The sequence below is a fragment of the Leucopleurus acutus genome, assembly GCF_964270905.1.
Source record: "Leucopleurus acutus genome assembly, chromosome: 19".
Lineage (NCBI taxonomy): Eukaryota > Metazoa > Chordata > Mammalia > Artiodactyla > Delphinidae > Leucopleurus > Leucopleurus acutus.
Genome location: NC_139161.1, coordinates 54,178,541 through 54,192,263, shown reverse-complemented (window position 1 = coordinate 54,192,263; position 13,723 = coordinate 54,178,541).

Below are 13,723 nucleotides of genomic sequence, written 5' to 3'. Positions count from 1 at the left end.
ATATTTAATAGTTTACATATATGTAATATGTATGTATACATGTATATACATATATATGCATGCACACATACGTACATATAATGCTATACAGTGTTTTGCCATTTACAAAACCCTCTGCACACAACTTTGTATGTGACCCTTAAAGGAGGACAGGTGTTATTATCCTGACTTGACAGATGAGAAACTAGAAGCTTGAAGAGCTTCATGATCTGACAGTTCTCTCAGCAGGTCTCACGGTCGTCCCAGGTGGGTGTCCCAGCATAGGTGAGGTACCTGCACCACCAGAAGGTGCACCTCACAGAACACACCAGCGGGGACTTTGCATCTTCTTTGGAAAAACACACAGAAAAGTCCATCTCACCTCAGCAATGGAAAGAAACAGTTTGAAAAACATGGCTCTGAAAAATGCTATTTAGTGATTATATAACACATATTTATGCAGACACATAAAAACTCCCTTTGGTAGAATTATTGAAGCCTCAAATAATAAGACTAGAACTTGAAATTACTTCAACAGAATAAACAATAATACTCTCAAGGTAAACTCAGCCCTGCCTTGTGTTTTAAACTTATTCTCAGTCACTTTAATTTTATGTGTAAAACACCTTGCCTCAGGAGGGAATTCCTTTAGCTGCCCTCCTAATCTTAAAGTCCTTTAATATTGCTGGAGTAAACTGGAGTCATATTTGGAAGTCATGGTGAGTTTAATTATCACAAGGTCATTGAGTAAAATTTCCTCTTATGACACAGTTTACCACTTGAAGTGAGGCTAAATCAGCTTTCTACAAACAATGACAAGAAAAAATTTTTTAATTTTTTTTAATTGAAGTATAGTTGATTTACAACATTGAGTTAGTTTCTGGTGTACAGCAAAGTGATTCAGATATATATATATATATATATATATATATATATTAATTTTTTTCAGATTCTTTTCCATTATAGGTTATTACAAGATACTGAGTATAGTTCCCTGTGCTATACAATAGGTCCCTGTTGTTTATTTTATAGATAGTAGTGTATATCTGCTAATCCCAAACTCCTAATTTATCCCTCCCTCCCCACCCTTTCCCCTTTGGTAGCCATAAGTTTGTTTTCTATGTCTTTGAGTCTGTTTCTGTTTTGTAAATAAGTTCATTTGTATAATTTTTTTAGATTCCACATATAAGTGATATATGATATTTGTCTTTCTCTGTCTGACTTCACTTAAGTATGATCATCTCTAGGTCCATCCATGTTGCTGCAAATGGCATAATTTCATTCTTTTTTATGGCTAACATTCCATTGTATATATAATTCTTTTTTTTTTTTTTTTTTTTTTTGCGGTACGCAGGCCTTTCACTGTCGCGGCCTCTCCCGTTGCGGAGCACAGGCTCCGGACGCGCAGGCTCAGCGGCCATGGCTCACGGGCCCAGCCGCTCCGCGGCACGTGGGATCTTCCTGGACCGGGGCACGAACCCGCGTCCCCTGCATCGGCAGGCGGACTCTCAACCACTGAGCCACCAGGGAAGCCCTATAATTCTTATTGAATTAGAGTTTTCATCTTTTCCAGATACATGACCGGGAGGGGGATTGCTAGATCATATGGTAGCTCTATTTTTACTTTTTAAGGAACCTCCATACTGTTCTCCACAGCGGCTGCACCAAGAAAAAAAATTTTTGTAATGTATACAGTTTCTTATAAAAACATTCATAGCTTCAAAATTATGAGTCAAAGATCCTTGGAACTAGCAAAACACATTTTTAAATATTACAGGAAATCTCTTTGCTCATCTTAATAAAGAGACTTAGAGAGAAATTAAACGTCAGCAGGACAGTGCAGAGGGACTACTGATTTATCTTAAATCCTATGTAAATATGTGCTAATCTTTTTCTTCTGACAGCATGTGATGACCAGGTGAGAGCTCATTTTCTCACAGCCCCCCAGCCCCTTCACTTTTTTGTTTAAAACTGCCACCCAGGGTCTGTAGTTTCTGTCTTCAGTTATAATTTCTAGTTAGGGTTGAATTTAAGAAGACAAAGCTTAAAATGTTCTGTTTACATAACCGCTAATAATTACCATGCATTGTGCTAAGAGCCTTATCTGCATTATGTCCTTTAGTCCGCACAGTATTACAGCGAAGGAAGCAACAGAAACTGTCAGAAGTTAAGTAAATGTGGTCAAGGCCACATGGCAGTAAATTTCAGAACCAAGACTTGAACCTCACAGAGCCATATGAATCCAGAGTTTGGTGAAAATAAAGACCCAAATATGGGATCTAACACTTGAAAATTGGTAACTCACACATTTAACTTTGTGTTTTCTTTATAAGCATTTCACTAACGAAATAGTTATTGTGTCCACCAGGCTCCAGGAAATACCCTAACTGCTGGTCAGATACAGTGGTGGATGAGATTCTTGGAGCTTACATTCTAGTGTAAAGACACTAGACAATAACCTCACAAACAAGGGAACAGATAAATAAAAAAAGAAATACACTGGATAAGGGCTCTGTCGAGCACTACTGAGGATGAGGAGGGATTCTAGTTGTATTCCTGCCCCACCTTCTCTCCTGGGTTTGAGCTCTTGGAGAGTAGGAATACATTTCAGATTTCCCTGATTGGTCTTAAACAATGATTTGCACATAGTAGGATCAACACATCAGTGACACACTATTTAAAGAGCAAAGTACACTCTCTGATGACCTTTTATTTGAATGTAAATTACGGTTTATCTGGAAATTATACCCCTTTGTAGCTTCAGTTTATTCTACCTATATCTGAAGGTGGCATGCAGAAGGATTTTCCTCCTTCATTCTATAGGGTACAAGAGCTCATATCATATTCAGTGTAGTCAGAAAGATCAGAAAACCCCAGAGTTTGAAACGAGCAGGACCCTATGGGGCCTTCCTGGGGAAAAGCCCCCACCCTCTGTCCCTCACCTCTTGTTTGTAGAAAACCTTTAGCCTCCCAGGCCTTCCCTGAGTTCCAGAGAGCAAATTTAATCAGAGAAGTGACAAAATGCAAAAACAAAGGAAAGCAGTCAAGAAAGACAAATCGATAATAGTTTAGCCATAAAACAAAGTCAAGGAATCTTAGTTCCTCCTCAAGGGCTATAGATAAAATCCTGAGCCATATACGTTGTTTTTACAGAAACCAAACTCCCACCAGATGAAAACTGCTGACCACTAGCACACAGACCTCAGAAAGGTTGGAACCAGAAGGCTGATTGAGATTCCTGAAACATCACCCTGTTACCTCACCATCAACCAATGGGAGAACTGTGCATGAGCTGATCACACACCTGCGATCCCCTCCTTCACACTGTCTTTAAAAACCCTTTCCTGAAAGTCATCAGGGAGTTCAGGTCTTTGAGCACGAGCTGCGCATCCTCCTTGCTTGGTGCCTGCAGTAAGTGCTGTCCTTACCTTCATCACAGTCTGGTGTCAGAAGAGTGGCTTTGCTGCACGTCAGGAGATGGACCCAGTTTGGTTTGGTAACAAGCTCAACATGGCAAGTTCTCCTGATAGAAAGAAAAAATGCAAAATTTAATTTAACTTGCTGAACACTTTTACTTTTTAAGTCTTGTTTCTCAAAATTCTCCCACAACTTAAATCAGTAGCTAGAACTATTAGATGAGCCACAAGTGCATCATTTATTAAACAGTTGATGCTGCCCTGCAATAAATGGCAGGGAGAGAATATTCATCTTCCAAAAGGCTTGCTCGACCTAATTTCTATAAAAGTCCCCAGACACTAAGACATACAGCTGTTCATTACTTAATTAGTGGGCTTCAAAAACATCACATTTCTTTCTTTTATTTGACAAATAATTTTGAGTCCTGACCATATGTCAGGCACTGAGACAGGTACTGGCGAAAGAATGGTGAGCAAAACTAAACCGTACCCTTCACCTCATGGAGTTTACTGAATGATGGTACTTTTTTCATAGAGTTTCCTGAATTCCACCCCATACTTGCTGAATTAGAATCCCTAGGGCAGTGATTCTCAAACTTTAGTGCAAATCAAAATCAGACTGCTGTCCCCTCCAACTCCAGAGTTTCTGATTCAGGAGGTTTGGGGTTGGGTTCAAAAATGTGCATTTCTAACAAATTTCCAGGTGCTGCTGGTGCTGCTGGTCTGGGGACCACACTTTGACAACCACTGGCCTAGGGCATAGGACCCAAGCATCTGCACATAATTCTGATGTGTGTCCAGGTTTGAGAACCACTAGAGTACATCTGCCCATCACCAGGTTGGTTGCCGCTGATCAAGGAATTTCAAAAGAAGCACAAGTCCGGTCCCTGCTTCCAAGAAACCTACACTGAGACGGGAGAGATAAAACACAAAGTCGAATTTTATGAACAGCTGCAGTGCCTTGCTGGGTGTTATTATTTACACAAAAACTCCAGAAATATGTGTTCTCAGTGGAGGTTGGAATGGGTGAAAAAATCTGCTGGGTCTTGAAAACTAAGTGGTGTTTGGAGAGGTAGTCAGAAATTGGCAAGTTAATCATGGAAAATTAACTTAGAGTCCATTTCCTTCAACTATGGTGACAAACCACACTACTAGTAGCAGTACGTGTGACTTTGTCACCAAAAGAATTCATAGATACTTTCATATCATACTTCAGTGGTTGTAGATATTTCAAAATATCTACAAGATATTATAGACATCACCACTTTGAAATTATAAGTTACAGATCTGCCTCTAGATTTTATATGAAGTGCAAATATATTTGCTTCTTTTAGCAACACAGCTTTCAAAATATTTTGATAACTATTTCAGTATAACTTTAGTATAAGTTTCTTTCGAAATTTTACGTATTTCACTGTATGCATTTAAAAACATTCTGAGAAGGGGTCTATGGCATAAAAATAGGTGAAGACAGCATTAGCAAGGCTTGGTGGCTGTGAGAACAGAGTACACACAGAAGACAGGGAAGCAGGGTGTGGAGCTGGGGATAAAAGTAAACTAAGTTTGGACTGGTTGGGTGAGGGCTTAAAAGCCAAGGAGAGAATCCATAAGGTATGGTGCATTGGTTGTCATTAAGACACGTAATCGTCGGCCTCAGTTCTGACTGAACAGCTGCCCTGGGGCTTCTCAAACTTTAGTAAAGATAAGAATTCAAGGAGAGTTTATGAAAATATAGATTCCTGGGCCCCACCTGCAGAGATTCTGATTCAGTAGGTCTCGGCGAGGGGGGGGGGGGGCAAGTCTGCATTTCTAATTAGCTCCCAGGTGACTCTGACCACATACAGCGGTCTGTCCACACAGACTCCACTTTGATTACCTCTGATGTAATTAATGACATACACACAGAAAAATCAAGTTCAGGAACAGCTACGTGTTGTGTAAATACTTTCTGCCATTAGCAGTATGGTGCAAGTACAAAGTGGGAAAGAAAAAAGTCCCATAGCTAAATAAGTATATGAAAAACTTAGAACAATAAAGTCACACTTATGCTAAGAGCCTTCATCCATGCCAATGTGCACAGTCACTCTTCAGGAGAAGGGCATGGAAGGTGGCGTGTCCCAAGCTTATGTGACCACAAAGTCCCTTTCTCTTCAGTCGTGCTGGACTCAGGACACATTTTGAGTAAAGCTGGTCTATGGCACCTTTGGAAGAACTTCCCCACGATACCAGAGATTGTTAAAAGCAGTCTGCAGATAAAGAATTTTTGTTCATAAGCCTTTGCCTACGGGTCCTGAGTAGCTCAACAAACATCAGAAGATTCAATTGAAGACAGCTCCTAGAAGCTCAATTTCCTTATTTCACCTACATTATTGATTTTCCTGAATGCTAAGTTAGAATCATTTGTTCTAGTAAGACCTCAGGGAAGAAGGCCTATCTAAACACCCAGCTACCCCGTGATGAGTCTTGAACAGCTCTCATTCCTGCCTTTTTCCTGACTGCACAGGGCACTTTTTATTAAGCACATGCATGCATGCTGGGTACATGTAAACACACAATACACCCACGTGTGTACACACACAGGCATCCAATCTTCAACCCATTCATATAATTTTTACTTTCAGGATTGTTCAAGATTGGCCAGCTAACACTTTCCATGAGGATATGATGTATCTTGGGGGTTTCGATGGTTATTTTTATTCTTATTGCTCAACGGGGAAAAATACAGGACAGGAGGCTTCAGTCTCCCATGGGGCAATCAAAAGAGAGCAAATGCCTGCGTTCATTGACAGTTTATAAAAGGGACAAAGAACGAGAAAATCCACTCAAACATCTGCCGTCAAGTCTTTCGGACAGGCCAGAAGAACAACTTGGTCTCCTCCACAGCGCTCGGTCTCTCAATGCTTGGCCTTTCGCTGCATTCCTTTTGAAGTATGCTTCCCGAGTCCTGCCAAGTGCCGGCTTCTGCACGAGACTAGTGCTTCGGATGACATTATCATCCTTTCCTTCAAATAAAAAAACCTGCTACCTCGAGACCTAAAAATACTCCTTAGCCTTGGAGCTCAGCCTTGTTTTCATCAACGCCTGTCCCCTGGACCAGTTGCTCAACCGGGACAAGCCAAGAGCAAACAAAAAGCAGCAGTTTTGAGAAAGCTGAATCACATTAGGTTCTCTTCGAAATGTCCAGTTCACAGAAAGAGCAGGAATCTTTCCTCCTCTGACCATGAGGATTCTGTTCCCACCCCAAACTCACACTCTTTTTTAAATTTTCTTTTTTGAGGGGGATGATCTTGGTAGGACAGAATAAAAATTATTTTGATTGAGCTTTTTTCCCTGCAACTGGTACAAAGGAAAACAAGATTGGGTTAATTGAATACGTTTTCCATTCCTAAAAATTGACTTTAGAAATCTTTTCACAGTCAAATAAAATAAAACTTTCTCAGAGAAACATTGGGTAGATTTTACTTTAAACCATGTGTGAGATGATTTTAGTACTCAATGGTACAGCATTCTAAATTCATGGAGTATTGTTTTGGTTAATAGCCCCATACTTGGGGGACTAAATATCTATTTTATTCAAGTCAAACTCTTGTGTCTAGCCTTCAAGGCCCCTTGCCGTCACATGCTGTGAGTGGGTTTGGGAAGACAGCATAGGAGCTGAGTAGTAGTCACAGCTGTTTCCAGCTCTGAGAGGCCTCAGTGGGCGAAAGGGCCGTCCCTAGTCAAGGGAGAGGGTGAGGAGCTAGGTGTCCTGACAGTATAAGCCAGCATGGTCCAGGGAGGAAGAGAGCAAGGGCAGATCAAGGGCAGAAGAGGAGCCCAACAGTGAAAGGCTATTGTGGTGAGTATGGATATGGGGGATGGAAAACCAACCACAGTGCAGAACTGAATGAAAAATAAGGAAACGGGGTGGCAGGGGCTCAGCGGTCTGGGGACAAAGGCAGAGAGCTCCTGCAGCAGGTGCTCTGGTCACAGCCTCGTTTTCAGTTTGGGATTAGAAGACATTTCATTCTGAATGGGTTAGTCGCAGAAACAGCTTCGGACAAATCTAGTCTCAGTTTGTCTCCCTCGACATCTCCCTTACACATCTGTTCGGCTGGCATCAGACAAGACAGCTCCCTCTTCCTCAGACAGACTTCAGGCTTCCCCTCTTCCCGCCTCTGTTCTTTCTGTTTCCGTTCTGGCACCCAGAATTTCTTTCTTCCTGGATTTCCACCTGTCAAATCCTACCCACTCCTTCCTGGACCATCTCAGATGTCAATTCTATGAAGCCTTCCCTCATTCCTCTACCAGATCCCATCCCTGCACTAAAGAAATGTGTGTGTACTGTTACAGTCAGTGCAGTAACTTCCAGGTGACTGAGAGAACAGGGTAGCAAAGGGTTGGGGGCAAGGACCATTCCATCCCATCTCCTCTGGGGGTGCACACTTAAAACTGTCTGCATTCCAGAATAACTACTGGTAAATTTATTTTAGTATATCCTCCTACCTTCCCCAGAACGTTGTAAGATGTCTGGTGAAGGCTAGCAGTTTACTGACTTACATCCTAATAGTCCACCTAAAGGAGTTAGAGCAGTTCTAGAATGAACAGCAATCAGAGTTACATATATTAGGCATTAAAAGCAATGGAGAGTGGAGCAGGAAATCTTGATCTGAGCTCCACTCTGCTTAGGCAAGCCATTTCATGCACCCTCTGAACCGTGGCTCTTCAAATATAAAATGAGGAGAGTTTATCTGCCCCATCCACATGCCAGAGCTTTGAAAGACAAAAGTAAGATAATGCCCATAAGATGTTTACAGGCTGTAAAATGCTATGAACATAGTGGCATTACGAAAATAATGTTCGTTTATTTTTAGTCATTTGACTAACATGAATTGATGTCTACTATTTGATAAACAGGAGGATAATTGAGACCAAAACATACTTATTACACCTCTTAATTGCATAATTAAATTAACCTGATACAAGTTGGTAAGTGAATGTTGAGATGTGCAGAAGTGAATACATTTTTCTCTAATTCCACCATTAAGAAATTATCTTGACTTTCATTCTTTTGTTGTTCTTTTTCCAAACTTCTAGAATGTCCACATACCGATATTAACTTTTGTCATTAGGAAAACAAACAAACATTGGTTTAGTCTTAAGGGAGTTAGTTATTCTTCTCTGAAATTTCTCCACGAAGGGTCACCAAACTCCCTTATCCACGCACAGATTACATGCTCTGTGCTGGTGGAACTGCTGGGTGTCAGGCACCAAATATAGCCCACCTTCTTCTCTGCTAAGCACTTAACAGGATGCTTTACATACAAGCCTCTGGATTCCTGCGTTTTAGCACAGCACAGTTCCCGCAACTTCCTGAACAATTCTACCCACCAATGCTCACAGATACAAACTTTCCCTCTCCCACACCTATTTTAAATTAGGACTAAGTAATGTATTATTTCAAAACTCAATCCTCTTTTTAGGAGGCCATGTAATACGTGACAAAACCAAATTATAAACGGCTTTTGAATGACTCTCACCATCTCTCTCAATAACTTTGAATTATGAGCACTCCCATAGGCCTCTTGATAGCCATTTCCTTTTTTCTTTATAAAGCAAATTCTCAGGGAATTCTATGACTAGACATTTGGAAGTGCAGATTTCTACTGATGGGACTTTACACATGTGGGTTGCTAGTACAAAGGGACCAATCTGAACCAGAAAGCCAACACATTCCTAGAAAACCACCTCAGCGTCCACAGTTTTCAACATGCTGACTGATGGAGTCTAATCTACAGAAGAGAGAGAGAAGTGGCCACTGAACACTTACCTCTTGGATCTCGACTCCTCTGTCTCTTATCTCTTTAATTCTGTGGTTGCAATTCTTTCAATTACAGCCGTTCTTTGTTACATTTTTGAGAGGGATCCACTTTTGACAAATCATCACTTTTTATTTCTAAAGCAATTAAACATGCATCCAGCACAAAAATTCAAAAGGTATGAAAGGTATAGTGTGAAACCTCAGTCTCCCTTCGACACTGCTACCAAACGTTAATTTCTCCTCCCCCAGGAAAGCACCAGTTAACCAGTTTCTTGAGCATTCTTTCTTTTCATTTCTACCACCAACTCTCTAGACTGGACTCTCATTTCTTCACAACTATCTTAATGTAACAGCTTGTCTCTTTCCAGGCCAAACTACCCTTCCTCTAGCAGGTAGGATAACTGCAAAAAATGTCTGGGTAAGTCCTGAGCTGGATTTTGATTATACATGAGATATGTGAATGATACAAAAGAGAGGCAGACATTCCATGGTGGCAGTGGGGAGCTTACCTAAGAGCCTGGCATATAGGAATGTTCTGGAAATGTTTACTGGGTAGTTGAAATAATCGGTGAAACAAGCATGTCTTGTTTCATACATGAATCAGAAAGGAAACTACTTCACTGCAACGGAGAGTTCACAGTAAGAAGTAACAAAAGATGGGGGCATAGAAATCACAATTGTTAATATCTATGGAATTAATAATGGGTGCCAGACACTGTTCTAAGTTTTAAGGCATTGTATTATTTATTCTTCAAACACCTTTATGAGGTATCCTTCATTATCCATTTTATAGATCAGGAAGTGGAGTCTACTGGGGAGGTTTAGTAGATACCCAACGATACCCAGCTTGTGTGTATTCAAGTCAAATCCAGATTCCAATTTGTTGCTGGGAACAAGAATGATCAGGTTAAAGAAACTTGGAACATCGGGAATTTGTAAGCTGGAACCGGGGTCACTTTCTATATGTTTGCACCATTCTAGGTGTTGATGAAGATCAAACAGATGCCTAAAATATGGCTCCTTCCCTGCAAATAACTTGTACACTGTACTTTTAAACCTGCAATCACTGTTTAGGTGGTGACCCAAGCCACTTCATTATGCTTTTTTAGTTTCCCAGCTAAATTATAACCTTCTGAAGACAGTCAGTGGCTGCCATTCCCTTGGGACCTTCTTTAAGTATTCACTCTTGAGTTCCTTCTATTCCCGAGTTGTCACTATTCCTAAGTGTGATACATATCCCAAGGGGTAAGCAACAAAGTCAAAAGCTCCTGACACATTAGAACAGTGGCCAAAATATTGGTGAAATCAAGAAAAATTCCAGAAGAATATGTGTGTCTTTGAATTGTTTGCGGAACGGAAAAGCAGATTATCCTGGCTGACATATTCCCTAAGCCCTAGTTCGCAGAGAACATCAACCAGGGACAAGTCATGAGCCACATAGCAAAGGGAACAATTAGAAGTATTTCTCAACCAATGGCAATGAGGCTTTGCATTTTCTTCTTTACATTAAAATATATATGTTAGGGCTTCCCTGGTGGCGCAGTGGTTGAGAGTCCGCCTGCCGATGCAGGGGACACGGGTTCGTGCCCCGGTCCGGGAGGATCCCCCATGCCGCGGAGTGGCTGGGCCCGTGAGCCATGGCCGCTGGGCCTGCGCGTCCGGAGCCTGTGCTCCGCAACGGGAGAGGCCACAGCAGTGAGAGGCCCGCGCACCGCAAAAAAAAAAAAAAATATATATATATATATATATATATATACACATATATGTATATATATGTGTATATATATATATATATATGTTCGACACTTCTGTGAGTAAATACGGTATCTGCCAAAGGAGTTTACAAACCAAGGAAGCAGAATACATAACCATGACATGACTTAAAAATGGAGGGCATTTTGTAAACAACATAAGACAGGAAATATTTAATAAAGCATAGAGAAAATGCCCACGGGCATCAGGAATAGAACAAGACTTATCAAATATTGGTCTGAGCAGTAAAAATGGCTGCTTAGTATGGGGAAATAGAACCACACCTCACCTCAAAGCAGAGCTGCCAGCCAGTGAATCTTAGCATCAAAAAGGTTACCGAGGTGCCAGGCAATGTTGATCCCATCAGTCACAGGGTGGCTGATGGGCAGAGAGGCCAGTGCCTTGGGAGGTGCTCTCTAGCTGTGAGAAATTAGCCAGGGGTTCCTCAGAGGGTAGCCTGGGCTGAGTTAGAGTTTGACATGACAGCGTACTCTACAATCCTCAAAGCAGGCAAGCACAGTGGTGGCATTAAGCATGTGCTGAGTGGAACCAAGAAGGCATGTACATCAGAAGCCAGCTGAGAGTGTGATGCTGCCAGCTGTAGGCAAGGGACCCCTGGAGTTTCTGGGAGGGCTGATGTTCCAGGATGCCTGGAACAAGGCGTGCAGCCAGAGCGCAGCCAGACCACGCAGGGGTATAGGAAGGCCAAGTGGGTTGTCTTAGTGCAAACAGCTCACAGTGGGAGCTCCAAATTTGGGCCTTTGACTCTATCAGACACTTCTGTGTATTTGTGGTCGATGTGCCCTTCCAGTAGTGACCAGCCTAGATGCAGGATGAATCCTCTAACGCGTGGATGTTTTAAAGATTAGGGCTTCATCATCTTTTGAAATATTTGATATAAAAAAAGAGTTCAAGTGGATTCAAAATTTATTCTCATTATCCTACAAATTTCAGCATTATATTTGTCAATGAAGGAAAAACTATAAATTTTTAAAATACAATTTCAACAGTTGTAAAAAATATATATATATGGTTTTACATTTTTATAGCCTTCTTGGGCAAAGTTTCTCCACAGTGGTAATTATTAAGAATGCACATACTCTATGCCCTCTTTAAAAATTTCTGATCAGGAAACGTGTCATTACTTCAAGTACAAAGTCAGATATAAATAACTTTTGTTCATGGCACCTAGCTGAAATTTCTCCTTAAAAAAAGAAAATTGGAAGTGTTAGACACATTCAGTATTTAATATATTCCTTAATGCTATGTATATTATATTTATGTTACATAAATAAAGACACGTTCTCACCACGGCCTTTATTTATATACATAACCAAATCACGCCCACGTTTTTCTAGCACGCTACACGAAGGTTATCATTTTTTTCTCCAGTGTGCTCACATGAAAAATATTGAAAAGTACTCCCTAAAAGCACCTTTAAATATTCAGCCTTTCTTTTTGCAGGCAAGTCAAATGAGTAGGTGGACAGGAAATAGTGTGCTGTGTAAGGACTAGCTTGGGCAAAAGCAGAACAGTGAGAGAGTAAGGGTATTCCCAAAACTACAAGAATATTGGAAGGGAGGACTTTCTTTTTAAATCGCTCAAGGCACATAGCTTAATTTTGCAGGGCTGGAAGAAAAAGATCGACAGGTAAAAATTAACCCTCACAAAATTAAAATAAATATTTGTCCTTTATTTCTATCATTTCATCTGTTAAGTATGTAAAGTGATGCAACACAACCCCAAAAGACATGCCCAGCAAGGCCAGGAGGAATTTATGAGAGAAGCCAGGTATTCTCGCTGCCCCGCCACTGCCTTTAACCACCAGTGTGAACCTTCCTTTCAGATCATCTTCTCAAATTATCCATAAGAGATTTATCCACATACTCAATAAGAAAAATATTTCTAATTATATCCAACCATTCTTAACATGAATGAGATTTATGTGGGGATACAAGACTGCCAAGACTTTTTTTGCCAAACAATTCCTTTTGACTTAAGAAAGAAGAAGCAGCTGCATTGTTTCCATAGCTATCCATATAAAGGAGCCCTTGGAATGAGGCTGACTCGTCCTGCTTTAAAAAGCTCCAAGGTAAGTGGGAACAGGACCGGACTTTCAGGAGGAACACTGGCTAGCTACACCGCCCAGTGTCAGCTGCAGCTGCTGGCTGGGGTACTGCTCTTTCTGATACTGCACATTTTACGTCCATGACTTTTGTTGCCTTCTGTTTACAACAGCAAGTAATGCCACAAATGGGATTTTTGTTTTGCTTTGTTTTCTTTTTGGTTAACTAATCAAGTACTTTTTCCTTTTCTTTTATAGAACTGTCTCACTTCCAGGCTGCATCTTCTCACTTGCTAACAAGGTAAGATTTGGACTAACCAGTCCCTGGAGGAGAAGGCGAGAACCTCTAGAACAGATTTGTGTCATTTAGCAACCTTTGAGAAAGTGATTGTCTCAGGAAATATACCTTAACAACTGTATTTCAGGAAAGGTGTGGGAGAAGGAGACGGAGGACTTGCCTTTTAGATTGATGCACCTAGTCTTAGGACTCAGGCACTGGTGGGACAATATTTTTACAAGAGAACAGTTGTTAATAGAATATTATTTTGTTTCTGTAGGAAAAAAAAATCTGCGCTAAGATTCCCTGGCTAAAAATCTCAAATTTGATAAAAATGTGTCCTGCTTTTAGAATTCATTTAGCAAACATGATATCTAACAAATGAGAAGTACCTAGGAAAATGCTTCTTTTACTTCTTTAAAGACTTTTAAAAA